Source organism: Herpailurus yagouaroundi, unplaced genomic scaffold (genome assembly GCF_014898765.1).
Source record: "Herpailurus yagouaroundi ecotype Mexico unplaced genomic scaffold, PumYag 163, whole genome shotgun sequence".
NCBI lineage: Eukaryota > Metazoa > Chordata > Mammalia > Carnivora > Felidae > Herpailurus > Herpailurus yagouaroundi.
Genome location: NW_024412404.1, coordinates 24,004,319 through 24,032,173, shown reverse-complemented (window position 1 = coordinate 24,032,173; position 27,855 = coordinate 24,004,319). Strand labels below are relative to the sequence as shown.

The 27,855-nt window shown below is 40.7% G+C and overlaps 1 pseudogene; it reads right to left on the bottom strand.

The window, feature by feature from the left end:
• Nucleotides 1-33: 33 nt before the first annotated feature.
• On the bottom strand, nt 34-25,648 carry LOC121036834 (uncharacterized; annotated as a pseudogene).
• Between the last annotated feature and the right edge of the window lie 2,207 nt (nt 25,649-27,855).

The following is a 27,855-nucleotide window of genomic DNA, read 5'->3' as shown; positions in this document are numbered from 1 at the left end:
ATTCTATGCATGCCCCTACCAAATTGCTTCCATTTATTTAACTGCTTGACACTTCCTGCTAGATAATGTCTTTGACAACAAGGATTGTATCTTATCATTCTTTGCTATGGTGATAGGAGTCAGGATGTTAAGTCAGTTAGTAGGACTAATACCTACTGTATTAGTTTAAGCATGCCTAATTTTCTGAAGTTACATAATGGAGTTCAAAATTAGCATGCATTTGATGCCATGAGCACAAGGTCAAAGGAGATAGAGATGTAAGGGGCTGACTTCTCAATTGAGACAAAAGTTTGACACTAGCTAATTCAGCACCCTGGATAGTACCACGGGGGTGGTTCTAACACCATCTGAGATAAGCTTTTATCTGTAAAGAGACCAGAATGATCTTCTGAAGTTCTGTGGTTGGTAAACACATGTTTATAATGAACTTTGTTCTTATGGCTCTTTGGATTTGTCCTCACCACTCCCCCCTCCCCTGCCTCCACCCTACATTACCAGCTTTTAGTAACATCTTTATCAGAAATTAAAGTTCAGATCTTAGTGACCACTCCATTAAGATATCCACACCCTTGAAAGGATACAACTATTTGACAGAATGGTCTTTTACCTTTCACAGAAACATTTTTTTCTCCTTTATGAGCTTTTATGTTGCTAATTTAGGAGTAGGGACCTCAGTCCTTACAGATATGAAATGGATAAACAAAGACTATTTGACTGAATTTCCATCATGCAGTCAGCCCATGAATGATCCTTCTATATGTTTCACAGGAAAGATAGTACTTGTTATTTCAATCCTATGTGCTGTCACAACCTTTGGGATTTCTAAATTGATTAAAGGAAATAACTTCAATTTTTTTCTCACTTCAAAACTTCTACTGTCTTTATAGATACTCCTCTTAGTTCCTTTCTGCTTCCTAATACAGCTTTATTTCTGGTAAATCATAAGTGAGACATAGTAAATACATCATTAGGTAAGCAACTTGAGCTGAAAATTGGCTATATTTTAAAAATGCTGATGTATGGGATTTGGAGGTCTTACCTTACCTGACAGATGGCAAGGGAAAATTAAAGAAAATAGTCACAGCAGATCCCTTCCTCCACACTTCAGTGCTTTGTTAAATAAGAATAAGCTTATTTAATTAATATTGATTTAACACTGACTGTCCTTGAGATATATTACCCTTTGACACATTTTTACCTTCAAAACTGCCAAAATTGCAAAATGTATAATAACAAAATTCAAATCCATTTTTAAGCTCAGAGTTATTGTGGTTTGTTATCACCAATTTCCAGCTACTCCAGGAAGGAGCTACGTGTCTTAGCAAGTGGCAATGTCTTTATTTATGACCTCCAGTGATTAGTTAAGTTTGCCAGACATTTCTCAGAACATGGCCCAGGTCACCCAGGAGTAGGACTCTAGAGCAGGATAAAAGGTTCTGCTATACTTGGCTTATGATCCTGGCATTTGTTAGAACATGACAACCTCACTTTTATAGAAATATTAGGTAGTTATTTATTTCTAAGTAAATAAAACAAAGGAAGCATTTGTTTATCAATGGAAAGAAGAGGGAACGTTTATTATTCTTGACACCTTCTATCTGGTCATTTGAACAATTGGTAAATAAACAGAAACTCTTGTCCACCAAACGTAAGACCTTTTTATTTGGAAAATTTGCTTATTCAGCTCTCACTCTTTTATTTCATCCAAATTTCAGAGAAAGCCTTGGGCAACAGTCTCTTCTAGTAAAACCCCACCCCTCTGTGAGGGTAGATGCATCATTAGATTCAGGAAGCTCCACTGAGATCCCCTCCCCATTTTCAGTCTCAAGATAGTAGGCCAATCATTCTACACATAAGTTATGTTCAAATATCTTAAGTAACCAGCACCTTCCTGTGTGTCATGGTGCAGATCACAACATTTTTCCTAACTCCGACCCACCCCCACCCCACCCCCACAATGAGTGAATGACAAGCAAGGAGGCCAACTATCCATTGAACATTTCAAGCAGACACTGATTGGAGAAGGAGACAGGAAACCACTAATTTTAGCCCTCACCACCCTGGAAGTCATTTTCCCTTGGAAATCCTCTGCCCAGGTCTGAGTAAAAGCCTTTGCAGCATGTTTTCAGAATAGCATGATTAGAGGCTCTCTTCCTGGAAAAATGTGCAACCAAAAGTTAGAGCCCAAAAGTGAAAATCTCAGCTACATTCTCTTTGAATTTTCTTCTACTTTTATCTCTGGTAATAACAGGGTGCATTTGTAAGTAATGACAGAAAACAGAGAAAAGTTTGGGACTATAGGAAGCCATTGCTTTATCTAGCTTAAAGGAAAATGCATGGTCACTCAGACTGCTAGGGTATTCCTGGTAGAGTTTAGGCTAAGTGATTGGGCATGAAAAGAGGTCAAGAAAAAATCAGTTGACAGAAAAGAAGGATTCTGAGTTGAAGTACAGAAGTCAGGGCTGGCAAAAATGAAAAGGCCATATCTGGAGCAAGTATCACTAGAAACAGCAGGGACAGTCCCCCTAATTAGTATTGCTGGGAGAGTGGGATTTTGTAGAAACTGCTGCCTTATTTTCCTTTCTGATAGTTTTGCTCTTTTTCTCTGCTTTAGTTTCTAGGGTAAGCCATGGCCCCTTTCTCTTGGTCACAACCCTGTTCTCCTTCTAGGCTTAACATCCATGGCCACAACTTATTTCCACACTCCCATGAAGAAAATTATCACAGAGACCCAGTGTTTTTGGTGTGTTGAGGACAGAGAAATCATGTTAAATACGCCTCTTCCTAAACACCAATAAATTGCTCTAGCACATGGGATATTCATGTAATTATCCTAGGAAGTTACCATTTCCCATTCCAGTCTCTATTTGGCACTTTCCTCTAGGAACACAGAAAGCCACACCTCAGAAAAGTCTTCTTTACTGCAGCGATCACAAGGAAGGCTTTAGTGGAGTCTCTCACATGTGCATTGCCATCACCTTCTATCATAAAAAGGTAATTGTTATAATTCCATATGTGGGTATCTTCTAGAGATCCCTTGGGCAAATACCCGTCAGTTCTAAAACCTCTGACTCTCATCATATCTTTCCAATAAAAAAGGGCAAAATTCGGCTTTGGAAAAAATAGAAATCATGTTATGTCTGTTAACTATCTTCTCAAGTAAATCACCTCAAGATATGTGTGTTTCTTTTTTTTCCAGAAGATGTTTGATATTATTTCTACAAACATAACATGTCATGCTTGCAAAATTCACATTATAAATGTCTGCTTAAACGTGTGCCAACATCTTGTTTAATATTTCTATGAAAGAACAGAAAGAAGGAGATGCACCTTGAATCTGCCTCAAGTGAATCTTGGAGTTTTGATTTCACATCATTGCTGCCAATCATTTCTGCTCCAGAGAAAACTATTAAAGGGGTTGGGAAAATCCCACTGTTGAAGCTTTCTATGCTTATAGCCAAACTTTTTATTTTGACTCTTCCTAAAAGACAAATATTTGAAACAGAGGAACCTTGCAAGTATTAGGAAAACTGAACCTGATGTTGGGTTATCAGAAATGGTAGTAATACTGATTGGATTGAAGAATGTAAAAGCAATCGTATAAGCTCTGAACTAAACTCTAATCTCTTTCTCTCATAAGGCCATCTCACTGTTTATTGCACACAAAGAAAAATTAGACCAAGGCTAAGAACTGGAGCCTTCCCTGATTTGAGCAAATATCTAAAAGAAGGAATAAATTCTAGGTCCTAAAAGAATCATGGGGCTTGGCACTCTGGAACCTGAGGACAAGCCTCATATTTCCCCACCTATTTGACAACCTGCAAATATCTTAGCTTTCTGAGACTTTCTACATATAAATTTTCATACTGGCCCCTTACACAACAAAAAAATGGTAAAATAAGAAACAAATACATGTGAACAATGCTCAGATGAGCTCAAGCATCTCCTGAGAGTTTCATTAGCCATCCCTGTGTTCAGATTGATTTATGGGCCTCAGGTCCATCATTTCCTCACCATTAGCCATCATTAGACCATTATGACTCCCCACAGTCCCTCAGCTTTCTGCTTCCAGGGAGGAGGTGTAATCTTACCCAGCTGTGTTGAGCTAGTTTTCACTACCACTAATTTTCTGACAGAATCTATGAGTAATGTCACATTTCATGCTGTTCCAATAAAAACATTTGCTTCTTGGCAGGGCTAGTAAAGAGCTTGGTGGAGAAACTATAGAAAGTCCCCAAGGGGGCAAAAGGTGACTGAGAGACTTTGTCATGAGAAAAATTGAGTAGCTGTCTAGGCTGACACAGCAGATCAAAACAAAGAAAAAAGGAATGAGGTAATCAGGTCATGACCCAAAGACTTCTAGACATTTATTCATTTCCACAACAATATATTGTGAACACCTACAATGTGCCAGACACTGTGCAAATAGAATTGTCATGTCTCTTGGACACAATCCCTTGGAGCCAGAAGGTCTGGGATCTGCTCCATGTTTCCACTTGAAAGCAATTGAGCCATGCAACCTAATAAAAATTGCTTAACTTTGTGAAGTCCCTGGTTTCTAATCTTCTAATCTATACAATAGTCATTTATTTCATAATATATCTATGTAACCATTATAAAGTATAGTCTACATAATAAAAAGTCTTAACTTATTGATAGAAATTCATGGAGAATGGCATTATAATTGGAGACATTTAGAAAAACATATATATGGTGGGGGGGTGGAGAGGGAGAAGGAGAGGGAGAGGGAGAGAGGGAGAGAGACACACACACACACACACACAGAGAGAGAGACAGAGAGAGAGAGAGAGAGAGAAGATGGACTCTTAAGAGGAGAACATTTTCCTAAGTACACACACATCTATCCTCTCTAGGAGAAAGGCAGGTCCTCACAGCATTCAGCTAACAAACCAGTGTCATCTCCACACTTCCATACTCATGAACCAAACACAAAAGTCAACTGGACACTAGTTAGAGTAATGAGATTACCCAGTTCTCTAGGGAGTAATTTTAAGTGTTATGCTCAGTTGACATTGAGACATCAGGAAATGTGCCTGAAGAATAGCCTCCAGAAGAAGGCACTATCAACAATAGAAGTCTCTTTGACGATCCTGTCAGTTTCTCTCTATTTACAGTCTCTGAGAATATTTGAATATGTTGACGCTTCACTGAAGTAACATTCCCCCTCTCTGCATTAGCCTCCATATGTTAATACTGCTGCTTTGAGACCTCAGACTCCATTTATATGAAAGTTGAAGGAACATCAGATAAAATCACCACAGTTCTTACCTAGTATACTTCATACAGGTAGCCCCACATTCCTTCATAGACCCCATTAGTTGAGACTCAAGGTAGAAATGGGATGCCTAGAACTCTAATTCCTCAATCCTCAAAGGGCTGCATGAGGTAATCTACCTTTGGTAAATACCAAGAATACATACCACCGTGCAATGCCCCCTGTAGCCATTGACTAGAGCTCTGTTCCCAAGTCTCCAGTTTGCTCTCCCATCATGCTTCTAGATCTATATGACCTTCATTGTCCCTCTAATTCATGGCCTGGCCAAAAACTGTCCAAGGAGCTTGCTTAATGTTCCCTTTTCCCTGAGCCCCGTTCTGGTCATTTCTCAATGTTGGTTGTGGGTTCCTTTTGAGAGGGAGGCATCCCCAGACCCATTTCTTAGGGATACAAAAATATCCTTGATAAAGAGTAAATAGAAAAATATTTTCAGAATGAGTAGATCTAAAAATTAAGAGAGGAATAGTGGAGTCTCTCCAGCCCAGTTCCCCCAGCCATCTTCCACCAAAGCCCCTCTGTGAGCTCAAGAACTTCATCCTGTTCCTGAGATCATGTTATAACTCTCTTAGGAGTGAAGGATAAATGAAGGGTGAAATAAAATGAAGAATGAAGGGCAAAATGAGGCGAAGGTGGTCAAATGTATGAACTTGTCATTATCAGATAAATAATTCCTAGTGATGTAATGTCTAAGGTGGTGACTATAGTTAACAACACTTTATTGTGTATTGGAAAGTTGCTAAGAGAGTAGATCATTAAAGTTCTCATCATAAGAAAAAAATGTTTGTAACTATGTGTGGTGATGGATGCAAACTAAACTTACTGAAGTAATCATTTTGCAATATATACATAGACCAAATTACTGTTTCACACTTAAAATTATTACAATGTTATATGTCAGCTATAACTCAGTTTTAAAAAAAAGAATGAGAGTCGAAAGTGATGGTATTTTAACTTTCCCCTTAAAATTTTCTACTGGGGCACCTGTTTAGTTAAGCATCTAACCTTTGATTTCAGCTCAGGTCATGATCTCATGGTCTGTGAGTTCGAGCTGAACTCAAGCAGCAGCACATAGCATGCTTGGGATCCTCTCTCTCCCTCTTTCTCTGTCCCTCTCCTGCACTCTCTCTCTCTCCCTTTCTCTCTCAGTAAATAAACTTTAAAAAATTCTACTAATATTATCTACCTATGTCTCACCTCAGCATCCCACTTTTGCAAAGGGGAGGACTGATCATCATTTCTCCCCAGGGGATAATTAGAATTTAAAACAGAGAGAATTCAGATTGCTTTGGAACACTCCGTGTAGGGCAGGATATGTGAGCAGTGTTTTTGGTAACAGGCACTCGCTGAGCCATCACAGCTGGTTTGGCTAGCTGGGTCCATTTTGATTTGTGAGGGTGAGTGAAGCCAAGGTAGAATTACTTACATATTATCTTGTTCTGTCCAATATTCCTGCCACCCTGCTCTGTACTTCCAATATGCACACACTTGTTTTCCTGACAATATTTCACTTGTTTTTCAAAAAATCTACTGAGAAATGGCCTGAATTTGCAGAGCTCCTGCTTGCTCATGGTTTGCAATTGTTAACTTCTTCCCATGGTTCAGCACTGCACACTCAACCTTCACCCCTCCAAACCTCCCACTAACCACCCCCCTCCCAGATCTGTCAGCTTCCTTCCACTTCTCCAGGCCTACAGTGACCTAAACAACATATACCAGTATGCCAGTCTTTCCTGAGACCCAGTAATGACATGGGTTCTCAGCCTCCTTGATTCCATGACCTTATCACGGCAGTATGATGTTCTTCGTGGCCATGATATTGACAAGGAAACAGTGTTTATGAAAGAAATTATCATTTTTAACTTCCATTTTATGTTCATCTCCAAAGAACCAAAGAACCATCTCCAAAGGACCATGTACTCTTTGGTACATGAGGACCAAAGAATAAGCTAATTATTATCTAGTCAGGAATGAAACCCCACAAAGGACAAAGCCTTACTTAGCCAAAAGACTGCCACTGGCAACACTGATTTGTTCTCATCCACATTAACTGTATATTTTTGAGAGTGGTGACAGGTACACAGGTAACTAATGTATAGAGCTTGTTTGATGAATCTTCATACTTGCTACGTTTTCTGGACAACTGCACACTGATATGGTATGGAATATTCTTTATTTCTTTGGCTCAGATAGTTTTGTTGAGCCTGGTGTGAATGCACACATCTGGAGTTCCCATCTCCTTCATGGCAAATTTCCAGATCTCTTTGTGCCTAAGGGGCACACTTCTTGAAACTCACTTCATGGATGTGCTTGGTAATATTGATGGTGGATTCTCTGGTCACTACTTCATTGATGGCAGAAGGGCCCTTCTTCTTACCACACTTCTTTGTGGGAACCACTCTGCTGGGCCCTGGTTAGAAAGGAAGAGGGTACATCATTTTATAATGCCTTTCACTGTCTCTAGTGATTTTCTTTGCTTTGAACTCTGCTTTATCTGATACAGTATAGCCACTCCTGCTTTCTTTTGATTTATGTTTGTATGATATATCGTTTTCTATCCTCCGATTTTCAACCTGCCTATATCGCTGTATTTGAAGTGAGTTTCTTTGTAGATAGCATATAGTTGATTCATGTTCTTAATCCACTGTGCAAAATTATGTTTTAATTGGGTATTCACATAATTTGCAGTTAATGTAATTATGATTTCTTAGGACTTAAGTCTACCCTTTTATTTTATTTTAATTTTTTGTTTGTTTTATTTGTTATCTCTCTGCTTTTCATTTCTGTTTTCTTCTGTGATCACTTGAACATTTTTAGAATTCTATTTTGATTGGTCTTTAGTGTGTTTGAGTATATATTTTGTTCAATTCCTTTTAGTGATATTCTAGATAATTCTAGTATTACTAATATTACTCTAGTGTGTGTGTGTGTGTGTAGACATATATGTGTGTGGGTTTATACACTTACATTTGGATCAATAATTATTGACCCCAAGTTCTAACTGTTCATTCTCCTTCCTGGGTTGCCTTCTGATGTGTTGGCTAAGTGTATCTTGTCATTGGAATTTATACCTAGGCTGTGACAGTCTTCCCACCTGCTCCCTCACACACACCTTTGAACAACCCCTCTTCATGAGTAATGCACACATCTCTCCTCTTGATGTTTCACTTCTTTAAAAGTACAATTTGAGGCATTTTAATCTTAGTTCCTTCATGAATCTGATTCCAGCAAACTTGATATTTTCATAGGAACTGGTTCCATTCCCCAGTGAAATGAAAGTCTCCTTACTTTGAAGTTGCAGTAAACTTTTTGTCTCCTTAGAAGTCCCCTCACCTCTTTGCTTCTGCATTTGCCTCTGACTTATCAAACTCCAAAGAACTACAAGTAAGTCACAATTGCATACATATTAACTTGGGTAACCCTGAAGCAAAAATAGCACCAAATGCATGAATAATTCTGGTTAGTCAATAAATGGAAAGCCAGGTAGGAAGTAGAGTGGGAGAACTCTAGGTGGTTTAGAGGGAAAAGAGGTTTCAGGTGACATAAGGAGAATTCTAGAAAAGTGATTCAGTGAACAGAGGGATTATATGAATTCATGTTAGAGGTCATTTCATTTCTAAACCAATACATTTTCACAATTTGACTGTTGATTTTGACTTGAACATAGACAATATTTGGAAAGGCAAATATCAGAGGAATGTGATTTAATTGTTCGTCAGATTAGGCCAGTCTCCAAAATGTCATTTGCTGCTCTATCCTGCCAACTAGATCTAGTTTCACACTCAGAGGACTTTAATGTCAAGGCCTAGGAAGATGGGCATCTCCCAAGATCTGAAGTGGCTCAAAGGGGATTTTCTCCTGGACATATGAACTTCATTAGGTTGCCTGGTTCTCTGTAGTTCTCGAATACAGATACCATGTGGGCCATTTGTCTTTCTGCTTCTTCTAGCCTCAGCCTCAGTGAAAAATCAAACAGATAAATAAATAACGGTTTGAGTTGAATTTCAGCAGCATTTCCGGAGAAATCTTTCAGAATTTATTTGATACTGGCTGTGTTTATAATGTAACTTGTCATTTTTTTTTTCCTTCTCCTGTTTAGTTTCCAGGTAATCTTAGAGTTAAGTGTTGTCCTAGGGACTTAAAACCACCCCTACTCTTCATGTATAAATCACAGCCACAAGATCCCTCACTCTTCTGTTCTTCCTGCCCTGTAACAAGCTAAGAATGGGAAGAGATGCAATTTTCAGACTCTTTCATGCTGTGACACATCAGCTGAAAATGACATCCAGAGAAAGGTTGTGTTCTGATCATAATAAATGTGTTAGAAAAGGAAGATGAAGCTGCAGTCTCATGTATTGTTTGTGAAGTGTACTGAATAACTTTTCTCTACAATTTTTTAGCTTTCATTTGAATGTTTCTCTTTGATTAGCTCTACTGAGCAAAGAAAGCTGGAACACTTAAAGCCAAGTTAATGCAAAATGTTTAAGCAATGTTGCTAGGGGCCAGTGTCCTGAAGATATTGATCAAGTCATCACCACCAAGTATTCTTCCAGCACTGAGGCAGCAGCTTTGACTTTGGACATTTACAAGAAGCATTTATGATGTGGCCCCTTCCACCTGATAGGTTAAAGTCCAAGAGTTACAGTACTGGCATTATAACAATAAAATAGAGGAAATGTTAACTTGTTACATATGAATACAAGAGGAAGATAGATAGATGATAGATAGATAGATAGATAGATAGATAGATAGATACAGATAGATGATAGATAGGTATGTAGATAGATGATAGATAGATAGATAGATAGATAGATAGATAGATGATAGATAAATAGGCTGAACTTAGGTAGAATATATTCAAGTAACAAATATATTGTCAGTACCCTCAATAAAATCTTGCAGAGTATGCAAAATGCAGGCCCATACTGATAAATAAGTAAAGAAGCCTTGAGCTGAATTTGCAGACCTAAAAACAGGTAGTTTTCATGCTTATCTTGACCAGTTCAGCAAGAATCCATGGAAGAACTATTTCAGGATTTTGTTTCAAGCATTGTAATACCATGGAAGACATATTTGGGATAAGTTGCCAAGTCAGAAGAGCATTACATGAATTCATTTATGAGATGTCAAAGGGTTGAGCTGAATTGTGGTTTAAGAGACATGCAGGATTAGGTGAAGATCTAACTCTGGGTCATAAAGGTACAGGACTCAATGGATTTCCAGACACTATGGTTAAAAATTTTGGAAAGCAACCCCAAAACAGGCTATTTTATGTCAGAAGAAGTTTTGAGACATAGCTCATCTAGCTCATGCCATTTAGAATGTCTAATTCTGGCTACTTCCAGAGCCCATCCTTCACAGAATGAAGGCACAGGAAGCTGAGTCTCTGGTTTACTGAGTTATTCATGATCTGACAAGCCTAGACGGACTTACTTAGAAGACCAGAATCAGGGTCTAGGACTCTCCAAATCCAGGGATTAAGCATTGGAGTATCATTCAAGTCATTCATAGTCAGTTCAGAATCTTTAGAAGCACCATGGTGAAGACAAAGGACTTGACGTCTGAAGTCTAAATTCTAATCTCATTTCTGTGATTATCAGATGCGCGCCCTGGGAGAACTCATTCCACATATATGCCTTGGTGTCTTAATCTAGGTAATGTGGAGTTTGTTCTACATTATTAGCATTTCATACACAGTCTTCCAAAAACTGTTCAGTGGCTTGTGGTAGATTACACTCAAAGATGGCCACAACAATTGCTCCTCCCATTCCATGTGCCCTTTTGCAATGCAAGTGTCTGTACTCCCATCAAGAGTGGACATTAATTTATATGGCCCTTGAATATTGCCCAGCCTTGTGACTTGCTTTGTTTAATATTCTACAACAGATGTGATATTGTTTGTCTTTCAAGTCTAGGCCTTTAGAAGCCTTAGCTCTAGTGAAACATTGCCTGAGCCCACCTTGTAAGAAAGGCTTTAGGGTGACAAAAAACATTGAAGAGAGTGAGGGACCCCAGCACCAACTGCCGGGCCACCCTGTGCCTGCCAATATGGAAATCCACAGAATTGTAAAAAATAACTCATAATTGTTTTAAGCCACTAAATTTTGGAGGGACTCATCATGCAGCAATAGATAACTGAAATGGTATTCAATAGAAATGTGATTTTTACTATCAAATAAGTTTAGGTGAAGATCAACTGAACAATGTAAATAGGTTTCTCAGGCTGGGATGTCAGAGCTTTTAATATGCTAACATTGATTTAAAATGCCAAATTGTGAGAGAGATTTGTATGCCGTGTCTGCCAGACTTATTTAATCACAGAATATTGTTTTTTCCTAGAAAACTGTTTAATCACTTGTGAATCAGTTTGAGAAACGCTGATGTAGTTGAATTCCAAAGGCCCTGCCAGCTCTAACATTCTAAAAAATCTGCAAATGAAGCAAGGAGTGTTTGGATCACTATTTCTTCTTGATTATCTTGATGACAAGAAAACTCATTCTATAGTTGGTTGCTACCAAATTTCATTATTCACTTCTACTGAAACCATTTTTTAATCAATTAACAGAAGAAAGCAGTATCGGAATTATTAATGAGCAATTAAATAGAGATTAAAGAGCTATTAACCTGCAGCTTGGTGGTGGAGACTTGGCTGTCAGGTGGTGTGGGAACCTGATGGATGTAGACCCATGAGAGACTGTCACAATGATGAAACAAGCAAAGAGCAGGCTAATAGATTTATCTATTTCTTCTTGGCAGATTGTAATAGGATATGAAATTGTCCTGCTGATCTAGGGATCTATAGAAAGCTCTTCATAAAAAGAATGTGATTAGAACAAGAAGAACTGTACTCTGTAAACTCCATATGCTCACAGACCAGTCACTTGATTAAAGTATGTGGATCTGATGCTTGTGTGCACATATGTGTGACAGCAGGTATATGGGTGAGTGTGTTTGTAAGGAATGTCTTTCATATTGATTAAATGTGGCCTCTCTGTATATAGTTATGTTTATCAGGGTGTTTCTGACTTGCTCTATGTATGTTTGTGTGGATGTCTGTCTATGCATTTTCTTGTGTATTCATGTGGTTTTGTCTGTAGAGACAAACATGCATGCACACACATATGCCTGGGCAGGATGTAACTGACAATGACCAATGGTTTTCCGCACGTAGAGGACATAATGCAAGGTGGCAGAAATATTCCATGGCCAGAGGGAAGGGAAAGGGGCCATCATGGTACATAGATTTGTTGAGGCCAGTATACTGCTTAAGTGGCTCCACTGAGGGGAAGCATTGCCTTTGTCTGGGGGTAAGTGAACTGGTCTCATGTTTTGGCCAGTTTATCCTCCATCGTGGTGAGGAAGATCATAGCGACAGCAAATACAAATGGACCAATAAGGAAATGCAGGCCTGGGAATCAGATCAGCAAATTCAATCAACTCCTGGCTCTGACTGGTCCAATATCTCCTTTGAGATAGAAAATTGAGAACTATACATAAAGCGTTTTTATAGCTTAAATAGAAAGAGAAAATTCATCCATTTTCTCCCTGCTTAATATTTGCCCCAGGAAAACTATTACTCATTTGGTTTCTTGTTGTTGTTGTTGTTATTGTTGTTTGATAAGTCAACCCAGTCCAAACTCATTTGGGTTGCTTTCATTCAGTAATTTCTAAACTCTGGAATTTACAATGTGGCATGGGCATGGAGGTTCTCACTCCGAAGTAGTTTGCAGAATTTATTGAGTAGTGTTAAACCCTCCATTTGCATTTTACATGCACTGTCTTACTTAATTTTTATAACTGAATTATTATAAATTTTTAAAATTGAATTAGTAGTATTTTTAAGCCCATTACATAGGAGGCAAGTAGAATATGGAATAGTTTGGAAGCTTAGCCATGGCCACACATCTGTGCAAACTTCAACTCATAGCTATGATGGCTTGACCCCAAAACTCTGCTTGTGATAACTGTATGACACTGGTTCTTTTAAAAGGAAAAGGGTCCAAGTGTTTTACCCATCATGTCCAACCCCTTAGGTCATGGGAAAGGAAGAACTTTAGTTTTGTTCCCTGGGGCTGGTGAAAAATCTTCTTGCTTCATTCCATCATTCCTGTTTCCCAAGAGCATTTTGAGAAAAACTGTGGGTACCTAATATGCACTCCTGGAAGTAAGGAGAGGTGGTCTCCCTGGCCTGAGTGGTTCCCTGAACCCTGCTTCAAGCCCATCTACCAGGGAAAGAGAACACGCCTTGCTCCATGAGCAATGACTAGGATGAGTCTGGAAAAGAGCAACAGGGAGCAGGTCATTATCATTGTTCCATGACCCCAAGCAACAGTGTGTTGAGTCCTCTGGTAGCAAGGACAGGAGGTCATGACAATGACAATGACTCCATTTTAACCAAAAAAAAATCACAGAAACATTCCTGCTAAGTAAACAATGTCCATGACTTTCCATGGGGCAAAGATCAGCCTCTATGATCTGAGGAACATGGAACAGGTACTACTACATTTATCTGAGAGCCTTGACCTTGTCAAATAGACAGGTAAGTAGGCTAGAAAGGCTCCATGAGCAATGTGGGATTATCAAAAATTCACTTCTGCAGAAAGTTTGGAATTAGCCTTTAATTGTCCTTTCCCTTTTGGTTACAGAAAGTGATGAGGGGCACCTGGCTGGCTCAGTCAGTAGAGCATGCAACTCCTGATCTCAGGGTCATGAGTTCAAGCCCCACATGTGGCATAGAGTTTATTTAAAATAAAATTGAAAAAAATTGAAAACAAAAGTGATGAGATAATAAAATTTGCCTAAGCCTGTGGTTTTGAGTTCCTAGGATTCCTTCACATGAAACTGAACTCATAGCCAAATGGGGAAGTGCATTATTGGGTTAACTTTCAAGGGAGAAAAGAAAGGTGCCAGTGTGTATCAAACACCTATTTCATGCTAATTACTATGATTTGATCTCCATACATGTTACCTTACTTAATGCTCATAACAGACCTAGGTGGTAGATATGATCACCTCTAATGTACAATTGAAGCTCCAAGGCATTAAGAAAACTTCCCAGTGCATTACAGCTGGTCTGAGGCAAAACCTGACACCAACATCAGATTATTCTTTTTTTCCCATTCTACATCTGCCTAATCTAAGTTATTGTTCAAATAAATGCTTTGTAAAGAGATTTCCCCCAAACACATACATGCCCACTATCTCACTACCAATTTGAAATTGCTAGAAGGCATGCTCAGGAGTAAGAGTTAGTCACACAGGCTGGTCCAGTTTTCCTACTTTTGTGGGAAAAGCGAAATGACCCAAACCAGAACCAGGCTGCAGAAAATCCTCCTGTTTTTGTAAGGGGAAGGTCTTATCTTCTGCATCTGGTGAGTAAGATAAGATTCATGACTACTTTCAGCCATTGCTTTGGTATAGCCAAGGAGGAGCCAGGAAGGATCTTCAGAGAAAGCGTGTCTATGCAGCAAGCCTCTGAAGTATGCCTTCAAATGTCGATTCTTGGACTGAGACAACAGCTACTCTGGTTTATCCACATAAGGGACAATCAGGTCATGAAAGTAGGAGCCATGGGGCATTGGGAATTAGAGCTTCAGCTGGACATCAAGACTGTTGTCTCTGGCATTTCCCTATACTTAACATTCTGCCCCCATGATGGGGGCAGCGTCAGGACAGTGATCAAGTATTCAGACATCTAGATTCTAGCATCTCTCTCACCACAGATCTATAATCCTGCTTTACACAGGAAGAAATTGAGGGTTCTGAGAGTAAGTAGAACGTGAAACCACTAAGTGATTGCACCAGCATTTTGCCCAGTCCGAATCCAAAGTCCATCATCTTTCTCACCACCCCCTCCACTTCAGTACAGGAAGCTGTTTGAGAAGGGCCTGTCAACAGGTTACCATTACTACTCTAAGACACGAACTGAACCATTATGTTCAGGGCTGACCCTGTGTTTGCACAGGGCAGGATACAAAATTAAGTATTGTCTCTGCCCTCCAGCAGCTCCCTATCTATTCCTACCGCTAGAGTAAAAAGCAAACCATGAGAAGGGGTATAATAAAGACTACTGCAGAGATTTATGAGCATGAAATGTATATTCTCCTGGGAAGCATAAAAGAACATTTTACTGTTAAAGCTGGTCTCTGAAGGCAGGGAAACTTCAGGAAATGGCAACATGTGGGACCTTTCAAGCAGGGAGAACAATATGAACCATGAAAGGGCTGGAAACCTGAAGGACACATTCAAGGATGAACAAGTTTTGGGGGGCCACAGCAGCAGAGGAAGAATAATGAGAATGGAGAGGAGTCGAGACAAGAAAAATAGCTTTGAATTTAAAATCACCATTAGCTGACTATAGAGAGGCTTACATTCCGAGTAGTCTTAGAGTGTATTCTTTGCTTCGGACTATGATATTTGCGTAAAAGGGAGTCTCAAAAGTTCCTCAGGGAGGTTTGGAAATCTTCTCTGGTGTCCACATACAGGATGGAGGACCAGAGCCTGGGAGTTCAGGCAGAAGTGCTCACTTGCTTGAGGGTGAGAATAATGTGTCTGCTTCTAATTATCTTGCTCTGATCTTTATGTTTTTCTGACACCTTGTGAGATAGAAGCCCAAAGCCCCAGTGTGTGTCTTTTACAGGCAATGGTCCACAGCTGGGAGGTAGTGAATTTGCTAACCATCCCAATTAAATATTTAGGACAGGATTATGGGGAAATGTGTCAGAATTTAAAATATACGGTTGCACAAAGATATCTCTATGCATTCCAAGCCACAGTGAGGAATCAACAGAGGGCTCCTAAGGTAATGACTCTAGCAAAGCAAAAGGGACTGATTCTCTCCTCTCTCAGAATCCTAGAGAGAGAATCTTGATCATGGAATTCATTTTGAAGAAAGGAACACAACCATCAGGGCAGTGCCCAACTGGGGAAAAGCTCTGAAAAGAAAAGAAGCTCTGGGATCTATCTCACGGAGGTTCATGTACTGGCACTCATGGTCTACACAAACTGTTCCAATGCCAGGAGAACAGTTTTGAGTTTCAGATCTAACTGGTTCTAGTTAATTCCTAGGCAGGGCTGGTTGTCTGTTCAGAGACTCCTTCCCACTAGGAGGTAGACCAGGAATGGGTTGACTGTGGACCCAGAAGACAGGCAGTCTTCAAACCAGACACTCCTAGTGTGCCCAAGCCTGATTTGTGCCTAGTATTGGCTGAGCCTGGACACCTGCCGTGTACATTTGTACAAGTCTCCTGGTCCTGGCGTCTACTGTTCTCCCCATCCCTCCAACCTACACGGAAGACATTCTGGGTCCATTTGCCCCCGACAGAAGCAGATTTAGTGGAGCCATGTTTTATACCTTTTTACCTATTACCCTCATACTCTTAGGATCCTGATATTTTGCCATAAGTGCCAGGTTAGACCCCTTGCTCACCACCATCAACCCATGCTAGCCCAATGGATCATAAGCTTTTAAAAATAATGTATGTTAGGCTACAGTCTTTCCCAGTGGGTCTTGTTCTACCTTAGGATTTCATCCTACTCCTAACCCATTAGACCATTCATCATGCCACACCACCCCCAAACTTAAAGTCACTTGGAGGCAGTGTGATCTTGGGTAAGTGAATAAACTGCTCCCTGTCCTAGTTTATGGATAAGTATGGATAAATTATAACTCCTTCAGAGAACTGTCAGGATAATAGTATCAAGTCTATGAAACTGTTGAACACAATGCTGACCTATCACCAGCCATCCTCAGATAATGAAGGATAGCACGGAGAATGGCACTTCTAGGGGAGACGATCAGAATGTGTGGAAGAGAGTGGAAAATATGAGGGCTATTTTTTTTTCTTTTCAATATCTACCTCCTTACAAAATACTGAGCTTCAAGACTCCAGAGTGTGACCCACTATAGAGACTGTGTAGCCCAAGGTGGCCCACACCAGCTCAGCAGCTCACCTAACTCTGGATGGAGGGTGATAGTCTCTTTTACAGCTGCTTTTCATCCTTCCTGACACTACCTATCTCTGGAGAAAACCTGCTAAAAGTTAGGGTAGGAACTGTGCTCGTAAACCCAGGTGTCTTAATAATTTAGGCTGTGTCAGGTGTCCCTTCTATCCGCTCCCATAATGCCCTACACTTGCTTCATCATAGGATTTGCACTGCTGCACGAGATTCTTATGGTCTGTATCCCTGCAAGACTGGGATCTCCACGAGGGCAGAGAACATGTTGTCTGCCCTGCTGCACTATGTGGGAGAGAGCCTGGCACACAGTGGGGCTCACTGATCCCTTGTAGAAATGAAAGCATGACTGAATTAAAGCAAAGGGCCCAAGGGATTCCACAGGCAGGAGAATCAAAAACAGATGGAGGACAGAGTAACTACAAAGGCAATAATACAGCATTTGATGTCTTACCTCCAAGTTCCCAGAGAGCTGGTTAGGGTTTAGAGTAGACATGTTTTCTCAGTGTTTTCCACCAGGAAACTCTGAGGCCTTATTTTTACCCTCCCACAGTACCTGGGGAGCTACACGGGTCTTGCCCAAATAACCTCAGGTCTGCCTCTGCTCCATTTCTTTGCTCTGGATGAGCATTAGCAAGATATTTTAACCTCAGCCTCATTCCTGTGAAATGCAGCTAAGGGCACTCCTGTGTGCAGCCCCATGACCCTTGGGGGTAAAATTATGTAAGGCCTGGTGTGCAGATCAAGATAGAGACAGATAACAAGTAGTACTAAGAAGAGAGCACACATTGTATTCTTCTCCATCTGCCTGAATTCATTTTTAATAAAGCAAACAATGAATGTTTGAGTTTCCTCCTAAAATATTTTGACTAGCAATTGCATGAGTGGGAAGGTTTTAACCAGGCTGTCTCCCAAAGAGTAAGTAAAGAAAACGAAGTGAAACATGCTAATTTTGGAGAAAATTAAATTACAACATGGCTGACATCAAGCAATCGGGTAACATGTTATCATGTAAGAGAGGGGAAATAGTTTCCCAAACTTGTACTATAAGGAGCCTACTCTACTATCCTAGGATTTGGCCCTATGTGATAGTCTGGGGTGCTAGATTGTACCCTGTAGAATAAGAGGTGTTTCGTTGACATCTTCACATAGCAAGACCAAGTGACTCCAAACCCAGAAAGCTCTGAACACACTGGACCTCAGCCTCACTTTCTCCCTCACTCAGCTGATCTGCACTGAACTTCTTCATTCCAAAAAGTCCTCAAATTCATTAGCAGTCCTCTGTGTCTGCTTCTATGCTCATTCCAGTCCTTTCCTTGTGCCTCATTGTATAAGGTACAAGATAGAGCTTTTTCTTTACCCCAAGCCTAGAGCTTAAAGAATCTGAGGACCCCTGTGGGTTCTGACTGCTGGAGGGAACACACTGCTTTTGATGTTCACGTTTCCTCTCTTCAAGCTTGAAGGGCCATGCTTATGCCCCATGTGGTTCAATGCATTCCATGCTCTTCCTGAGCAAAGCAGGATATTGTCCTTTAAAGTTCTTTTGTTCTGTGTGAAGGTTTCAGTTAATATATGTATATAGAGGCAAGGATGCTGATCTTACAATTAATTTTTCCTCAACTTCTCTCTGAGAATTAAAATATTAAAATGTAAACTTTTACAACAGTGTATATAACACGGCACAACTGTAAGCTTCCTCTCCCTCCAATAAGCCTTGTGTTTCCATGCACTTTCCAGAAACCCTAGCACTCCTGAGTGGACAATTCCAGACCAGCATTCTGTTTTTTTGTTTTTTTGTTTTATTTATTTATTTATTTATTTTTTTTATTTATATATGAAATTTATTGTCAAATTGGTTTCCATACAACACCCAGTGCTCATCCCAAAAGGTGCCCTCCTCAATACCCATCACCCACCCTCTCCTCCCTCCCACCCCCCATCAACCCTTAGTTTGTTCTCAGTTCTCAACAGTCTCTTATGCTTTGGCTCTCTCCCACTCTAACCTCTTTTTTTTTTTTCCTTCCCCTCCCCCATGGGTTCCTGTTAAGTTTCTCAGGATCCACATAAGAGTGAAACCATATGGTATCTGTCTTTCTCTGTATGGCTTATTTCACTTAGCATCACATGCTCCAGTTCCATCCACGTTGCTACAAAAGGCCATATTTCATTTTTTCTCATTGCCACGTAGCATTCTGGAAAACAGATAGGTGACCCAATTGTCCCCACACTTCACCCAACAGACAGCTAACCATCAGAAATGAGCATGAGGTGGGGCATCTGGGTGACTCAGTCGGTTAAAAGTCTGACTCTTCATCTTGACTCAGGTCATGATCTCATTGTTCGTGAGACCAAGCCCGGTGTCAGGCTCTGCATTGGCAGCATGGAGCCTGCTTGGGATTCTCTCTCCCTTTCCTTCTGCCCTTCTTTCTCTTTCTCTCTCTCTCTCTCTTTATTTATTTAATAAATAAACATTTAAAAAAATGAAATGAGCGTGAAGGCATCCTAGACCAGCCAATCTTTTGCCAGTCCACCCTGATGAAGGCACCTAAGGAAGATCAACAAGCATCGGGGGAGCCCAGTCCAGATCTAAAGAGGTGCTCATGCATAGGTCTGTGCTCAATATTAAACACATTGTTTTAAGCCACTAAGTGCCATGGTGGCTTGTTATGCAGCAACAGATAAACAATACACTAAAATTTATGACCATCTCATCTCTTGTCCTGCATCTGTGTCTGCCTCAGTTGTTCAGAGAATTCATAAGTGTGTTAACTCCAGCATGGAAGAGCCTGGGTGAACAGCTCTGCAAGTTCAGAGAGACCACTTCGGAACACAAATGGTACTATAACACAGATTTGTTTGTTTTTTGGTCACTCTCTGTGCCCCCAAATACTTGTTGAGGTTGTCATGAATACCACGTACAATCCCCTTCTCCATTTTCTTAATAAATGTGATCATTTATAATGTGTTTTATTTTTCCATCTATAATGTTTAGTTTCAGGAAATGTAATAGCCAGGCTGGACAAGAATCATCAGAAAGGCTTCTTGGAGGATGTGGAAAAGTACCTAAGTTCTGAAAATGGGTTAGACTTAGTTAGATATTGAAAGGAAATTTCCTGTCCAGGGAACGGAGAATCGTGCAAAGAAAGGCATTGATTGATTCACCCAACATGATTGAGCAGCTACTCAGGGTCAAGTCCTATTCTAAGGAATATAGATAAATCAGTGAACAAAACAGACAAAAGTCCTTTAGGGGGACAGGCAGTGAGTAAATAAGTAAAATATTGTAAGATGGTGATAAGAGCTGGAGAAAAATAAAAAGAGGGATTTCTAGGGGTTGGAGAGTGGGTTGCAATTTTAAATAGGGTGGTTAGAGAAGGGCTCACTCAGATGACATTTGATTTATGTCCTAAAGGAGATGAGATTGTAAGTTTTGCAGATATACAAGGAAATAGCATTCCAGGCAGAGAAAAGAGCATATGCACAGGCCCCAGTAGATGAGCACATCTGGGGTTTTCAGGGAAAAGCAAGGAAGTGAATATAGCTGAAAAAGGTTGGCTTGGGGGTGCGGGGGTGGAAGGCAGTAGAAGATGAGGTCAGAGAGGAAATGGGAGGAGGGCTTTGAGCAAAGGATGGTATACTATAAGCTTGGATTCAGAATAATAACACTGGTTGCTGTGTTGAGCATAGACCTTTGGGGCGCAAGGGTGGAAAATGAGAACCCCATCAGGAGATCATTAGCATAATCTAAAAGAGAAGTGACGGTGGCCTGTGCTACAATGCTAGCTGTAAAAGTGATACAGAATACAGCACTGGGAACTAAGGTACATTTTGAAGGTAATGCTGAAAGAATCTGCTTATGTATCGGATGTACTCTGTGACATCAATAGAGGAATGAGAACAGGTCTATAGTTTCTTAATTTGCTATTTAGAAGGAGGCACAATCAGATTTAGATGAAAAGATGAGGAGTTTGGATCAGGACAGGAAAACATGGCTTGTGATGCAGTCTGGGTACCACAATTTGGTCAGTGTGCCTGGGCAATGTGTCATAGGCATGAAAGCAGGGGGATGCGAGTCTAGGGACTTTGGGTCAAGGTAATGGAAGGCTCCTGAAGGTCTGAAATAATAGAGTCAAGAATTTGAACACTTTCCTGACTCTGGGAATGGGGTCATAGAGAGCCAGGAAAATTCTTGGAAACCAGTTGTCTACTAGTGCCATTGAGACGATGGTTGTGGAGGGAGCAGATGATAAAAATCAGGGGCTACCCACTCCAATACTCACGGCAGCTGGGAAGGAAATAAATGAGGGAAGCAGGATATCAGAAAAGCAAAAGCAAAAGGTCTCTGGTAAATGCAGACTCTCAAACTCCATGGCCAGGGAACAACAGCTCAGGTGGTGACTGAGATTGCCAGCAAAGGAAGTCCGGGCCCTCTCCGTGGAGGGGAGTCACTATGTACCTCCTAGGTATTGTGGCCACATATGAAAGCCGCCCTCGCATTGCCAGATCTTCCAGTAATTTTTTTTTCGTGGAAGCTAGAACTCTGGATTTTTACGTGAACTCTCTATAAATTTGGAAACCAATTTATGTAAACACAAGCACAGACTCTGTGGGCAAGCAAAATGCACCTCGAGGAAGAAGCAGCCCGTGGGCCGCTTGGTTGTAGCCTCTGACACGGACGGACATTGTAGCATCCCTGCTTTCCGGGAAATCTGATTCGGACTTCTAGTCCTGTAGCCAGGCCCCTTGGGGCATCGTGCTCCTCCTTACCTTTCCTTTTCCATCAATCACCCTCAGATGATAAACAGTTGGCCCATTCCTGGGCCAAGGTCCTTGTAACTCTGATGGGATGATATGGCCCCGAGGTCCAATGACATCACCAGATCTTTCTCTTCTCCTCTCATTAGAATTAGAGCTCCTGGCAATAAGGTTGGTAGCCTTTCCACTGACCCTCTTCACACACTATTTCCTACTGCAAGCACTGTACTTTTCTGTTGCAAAGCTTCCTGTGTGGGCAAAAGGGTGCATGGCTAGAAGTCCAGAGAATCTGAACCCCTGGGAACAGGGTTCCCCGTGTCAATGAGTATATCAGGTTCGGTGCTTTTGGGGTAGGACAACTTGGAGGCACGTTCTACACCATCCCCAGAGGTCCCAGCCAGAGTGAGCCCCAACTGCCAACAGTGGCAGCATACTCACTAACACACCCTACATTGACTTCCTGCCCTTCCTTATCTTATTTTCTCACTCTCTTACTGGTATATCCTGGCACAAGTACTCACACTGAAGTCCTTGTCCCAGGGTCTGTGGGACAAAGCAGGCTGTGCTTCCCTTCCCTGGGTGGCCAGAGCAGGAGTGTTATTAGGATGAGTCCCACCGACATTTGAAAGCTCCTCAGCTGGGATTGGACCCTTAAGCATGTGGGGACTCTGTGACAAACAAGCTGATTTTTGCCCTTTCCAAGCCCAGTTTTATTGACAAATGCATAAAACTCTGCTTGAAACAAAATGTTTTTAACTCCGTTGTAAACAAGCTAATCCTTGAACAAAGCACTCCCTCTGTTTCCTCTCTCCTCAACCCCCCACACACAATTTGTTCAGGATCCTTGGTTGACCTTTTAATTGTATTTCAGGGGTGGATGGAGAGAAAAAAAAATCAAAAGTCACACATCTGCATTCATACAAGCAAACGGCTACAGCTTAGGACAAAATCTGTGATCAAGAAAGGGACAGGGCTCTACCAGCTGTCTAGATAAGCCAGCAACCTTTCTAGCCCAGCAGAAGCCAACCTCTGCTCCCCAAGCATGCTCCCCAAGCACAGAGCTTTTGGGGGAATCCCTTCGGCTGGTCTAATTGAGGACTGCTTGCATCCGTTCAGCTGACTTAAGGAAAAAGAAATAGGAGACAGACAGCTTAGACAAGCAATGGACTCAACACAGCCCCGGTCCTGATGTCTGGGGCTTTGTGTGTCTTTCCCCCACAGAACCAAATTTCTCCTTCATCTTTCCCTGTCTCTCTTATTATTTTTTTAAATGTTTATTTATTTTTGAGAGCACAGGTGGAGAAGGGGCAAAAGGAGAGAGGGACAGAGGATCCAAAGCAGGCTCTGTGCTGACAGCAGAGAGCCTGATGTGGGGCTCTAATGCAGGAACTGCCAGATCATGACCTGAGTTGAAGTCAGACACTTAACCAACAGAGCCACCCAGGCACCCCTATCTTATTCTTTCCCTGATGTTTAGATGTTGAATTTCTCCTAATAGTGTAGCAGGTGCAGTCAAAAGAAGGCTAGATTATTATCTAGATTGTGATGGCAAAGAATGTGTGTCTTCTGTTTTCTGATGTGTCCTCAGTGCCTCACACAAGGTCTGCACATAGGAGGCACCTAATCACTAAGTGGGGAATAAGTAAGCAAGGAAATAAATAAGTCCTATGGAGTTTCAATATAAAAAGAAAAATATTATTTATAATAGCAAAACAAACTAATTGTTATAACCTTAATCATTAATACATTTAAACCAACAACAACACACACACACACCAGTTCCTGGTGCAGGAAACACACAGCAATGTTCCAGATTCTGAAGGAAGGTTTAGGCAATGTGTGTTCAGTGTAGCAGGGATATTGTTGCTCTGCACCTTTTTTTCAGCTTATTCTCCACAGTTGTAAACAAGTTCCCAGCATTTAAAACCCATGGTAAAACCATTTTTCTCTTTGTTAACTTGTTAAGCCCCATTTGCCTCAGATTTGCTGGCTCAGTGATTGCTTAAGCCTTCTCTCATTCAGTTTTCTCACCCATAAAAGTAGTTATAATCATAATACCCACCTTACCAGGTTCTTATGAGGGTTACGTGAATTATTCCAGGAAAAATACAAAGAACAGTATCTGGCACATGGTAAACCCTTGAAACAGTTAGCCATTGGATTGATCTGACTTCCAAACAATGGTAGCGTGAACAAGATAACAGGAAGCTTTGTCTCCTCTAAATCCCCTCAAATTCTTTACGCCTTCCCCCAAAATGTCATTTCCCAGCATTAGGTATGACTAAAACTGGTGACAACTTTACACATTTCATAGAAACCAAACTAATAAGCATCTCTCCTCTTCTTCACTGGCCTACCCATGCTTGACCAGCACCACCTCGCCAGTTTCTATCTCAGAAATAAACTCTCTGAGAGTAAGACTGAAAGAAAAGCCAGCCCTGACACCAGCCCCCTTTGCTGTCCCTTGTGGGTCTGACAGGCTCCAGCCCTCATCCCCCTTAGCACTGGGAGAAAGCTGTTTCAAGCACCACCCTCTCAGACATACCCCTTGGCCTCAGAAGTTCCTCAGAGGACAGCCTCCAACCTCCAAATCTTGGGCGTGGAGGGCAGGCCTCTGCAAAGAAAGAGAGCTGTGAAGGAATAGATGGAAGGAAGGATGTCCAAGGCCCAGGATTCCCAATCAGTCCTTGAGAATGTACCTTCAGCCCCTATGCACACAACTGTGTGCTTCAAATGTATTGAAGCCCAGAAATAAGACTTAGGAGGCAGGTAGATTCAACAGAGACCAAAGAAGTCCACTCAGTCTCTCACAGAGGATACAAATGCTTGAGTTTTGGCTTTGAGGAAACATATAGATGGGTGGGAAATGGAGAGATGTAATGAAAAGCTTTCTAAGGCTGCAACGTGCCTTTTGTGACCTGATTATCGGACGGGCTATGCTCTAACTGAAGCTTCACTTATGGCCCATACCAATGGACTCTTGTTAAAAGCAATCCCGTCTCTGCCATGTTCTGCCATGACTTTCTTGTTACAGTTCTCCGAGAGAGAAAGAGAGGGAGAGAGAAGGAGAGAGAGACACGAAATGACAGAGAGAAAGACAGAGACAAAGAAACATAAAGACAGAGAAAGAGAAGTTTAGACACGTTAGCAAGGCAGCCTGCCAAATTAAACATGGGAATAGCTACTCAGGAATTCATGCATTTAAAATTTAAAAATAAACAAAAATCCAGACAGACCGAAACTTGATTCAAACTAATTCCAAAGGGAAGTCTTGGCATTAGCCTTTAGGAGGAATGACTAAGAAGACCTGAGAGTGTAGCTGCCCATGATACGGTTCGGTGAAACAGCCATGATAAATAAATCCTCACTGATACCTGTGTATTCATTTCCCACGGCCGACCAAACCAAGTCACAAGCTCAGCGGCCTGAACAACAGAAGTGCATTGTCTCAAAGTTCTGAAGGCTGGAAATCTGAGATCAAAGTGTCGATGGAATTGATTTTTTCTAAGGACTGTGAGGAAGAATCTGTTGCCTGTGCCTCTCCTTGCTTCTGGTGTTTTGTTGGCAGCCTTTGGTGTCCTTGGCCACTGCGGCATAACCATGGTCTCGGCCTCCATCTTCACATGCATTATCCTTCATGTTCATGTCTGCCTCTGTATCCAAATTCCCCCTTCTTATGAGGACAACAGTCCTACTGGATTTGAATGCCCCCTTTATGACCCCACCTTAGCCTGATCATCCGTAATGACCCTGTTTCCAAATATGGTCCCATTCACAGGTCCTGTGGGTTAGGACTTCAACATCATTTTGGTAGACACGATTCAACCCATAAGAAGGTGAAGGCTTCCGTTCTTATTTTTCAACACAAAAAACTTCCTCAAGTGAGCAGAACTTTAGTTCACTCAGTTTTATTTTGCTTAGACACATTTAGTTCTTCCAGGAACTCATTTAATTGGGTACTGCACACTGAGCAAAATTTTGTGATGATTTTTTGGCAGGACAGAGTAGTCCAATCTATAGGTCAATTTAGAAACTCACCAACTTTCTCAGGTACTAGTTGCGTAGGCTGCTGTAAAAAATTACCATAAACTTGGTGGCTTAAAACAACATAAACGTATTCTCTTACAGCTCTGAAGACTAGATGTGTCAAATAGGTTTCACTAAGGCTGAGATCAGGGTATCAGCAGAGCGGCATGCTCTCTAGAGTGTGTAGGGAAGAATCTGTTTCCTTGCCTTTCACAGCTTCTGGTAGCCACCTGTATTCCTTGTCTAACCTTCTTCCATATTCAAATCGCATTGCTCCAATCCCTGCTTCATTCATCAATTGCCTCCTTCTCTTCTGTAGTAAGTAATTATATATCCACTTCTGCCTTCCTTTCCTGAGGACACTTGGAATTTCATTTAGGGCATACCCAGATAATCCAAGACAATCTCCCCATCTTAAAAGCCTTCATTTAATCATATCCGTAAAGTCCTTTTGCTAACTAAGATAACATCCTCAGGTTCCAGGGATAAGGATCTAAATATATTTGGGGAATATTCTGCAGCTTACCACACCAACCGTCCTAGATTGACTCATCCTAGTACACCTTATTTTCATAACCATAAATCTTTCCCATAAAAGAGCACTAGTTTGCTAGACATTTCCTCAATTTCCAGTTTCCTTCTCAGATGAAGTTTCTTCTATTCAAAATCTTATCAAAGAAGAGACTGATTTCAAGCACTGTGACACCCCATTGATCAGAGCATGAAGAGATCTGAACTATAAGAATATTTATAACTGTTATTAACCTTCAATCCTACAGACACACCATAATTTCTCATGCATTACCATTTTGACAAAATCTGCACTATATGTTTTCTTCAGGATGCTAGGAATGCAGCAGAATCTTTCTGGCAAATCAAATAATTTCAAGTATTATAAATTGGGGATGTTTAGTATCTCTTCCTTTAAATTTACTCCCTAATAATTTTAAGCCATTATTTTACATGAACTCAGAGCATGCTCCTGTCAAAATGAATACAAGGACAAATGTGCCACATTTGCCACTTGTAGAGATAAGACTACTGTTCAGAAAATATTCTCTCTTCCTCTCCCCATCCCAGCCTCTATGGAGAAAGTCTACTTTCTATCCATTGATGTTGAACTTAACTCTGTCACCTGTTTTCAATACGGATATGGGCACAAGTGAGAGTGTTTATCAGTTTCAAGTTTCAGCCTTTAAATGTTTGTTGCAAACCCCTGAGTATGTGTTTGCACAGCATTTTATACCAATGGTAGAGAGACATGGCCACTGTTTTATTTAATCATCGTAAACCAAAAGTAGCTTCAAAAAGCAATTGACCCTGATACTTGATTTTTAATTAACATATGGATAAGAAATATAACATCAAAACACCCACCTTTAATTTCAATCAGCAGATTTATTATTCCTCAAGTTATGTTTTTATTAATATCAGTTATTCTTAAGTTAAACTATCAAGTAAACAGCAGGATATGAAATTATACATACAGTGTGATCTTAAGTGTGTCAAAAAATCCATAAAACTATGATAGTGTATTATTTGGGGAAAAGTTTATTTATTATTTGACCACACTGTTGCTCACCAAATATGACTTACCCTAAAGGATTTATATATTTACCGCATGGTATTCTATATTATGTTTGTGATGTAGCTGAAATACATTAACAATTTTTGTTCTTGAGGAAAAGAAGCCAGAAATTCATTTAGGAAGTTGAACCATGGATAAAATTATGAAGTTATGATAAGGATGATTATGGACAGCAAAGAGGTATGTGTCCATGATGAGTATTAATTTTGAATGGACATTTCAGGTGAAGTTTCTAATG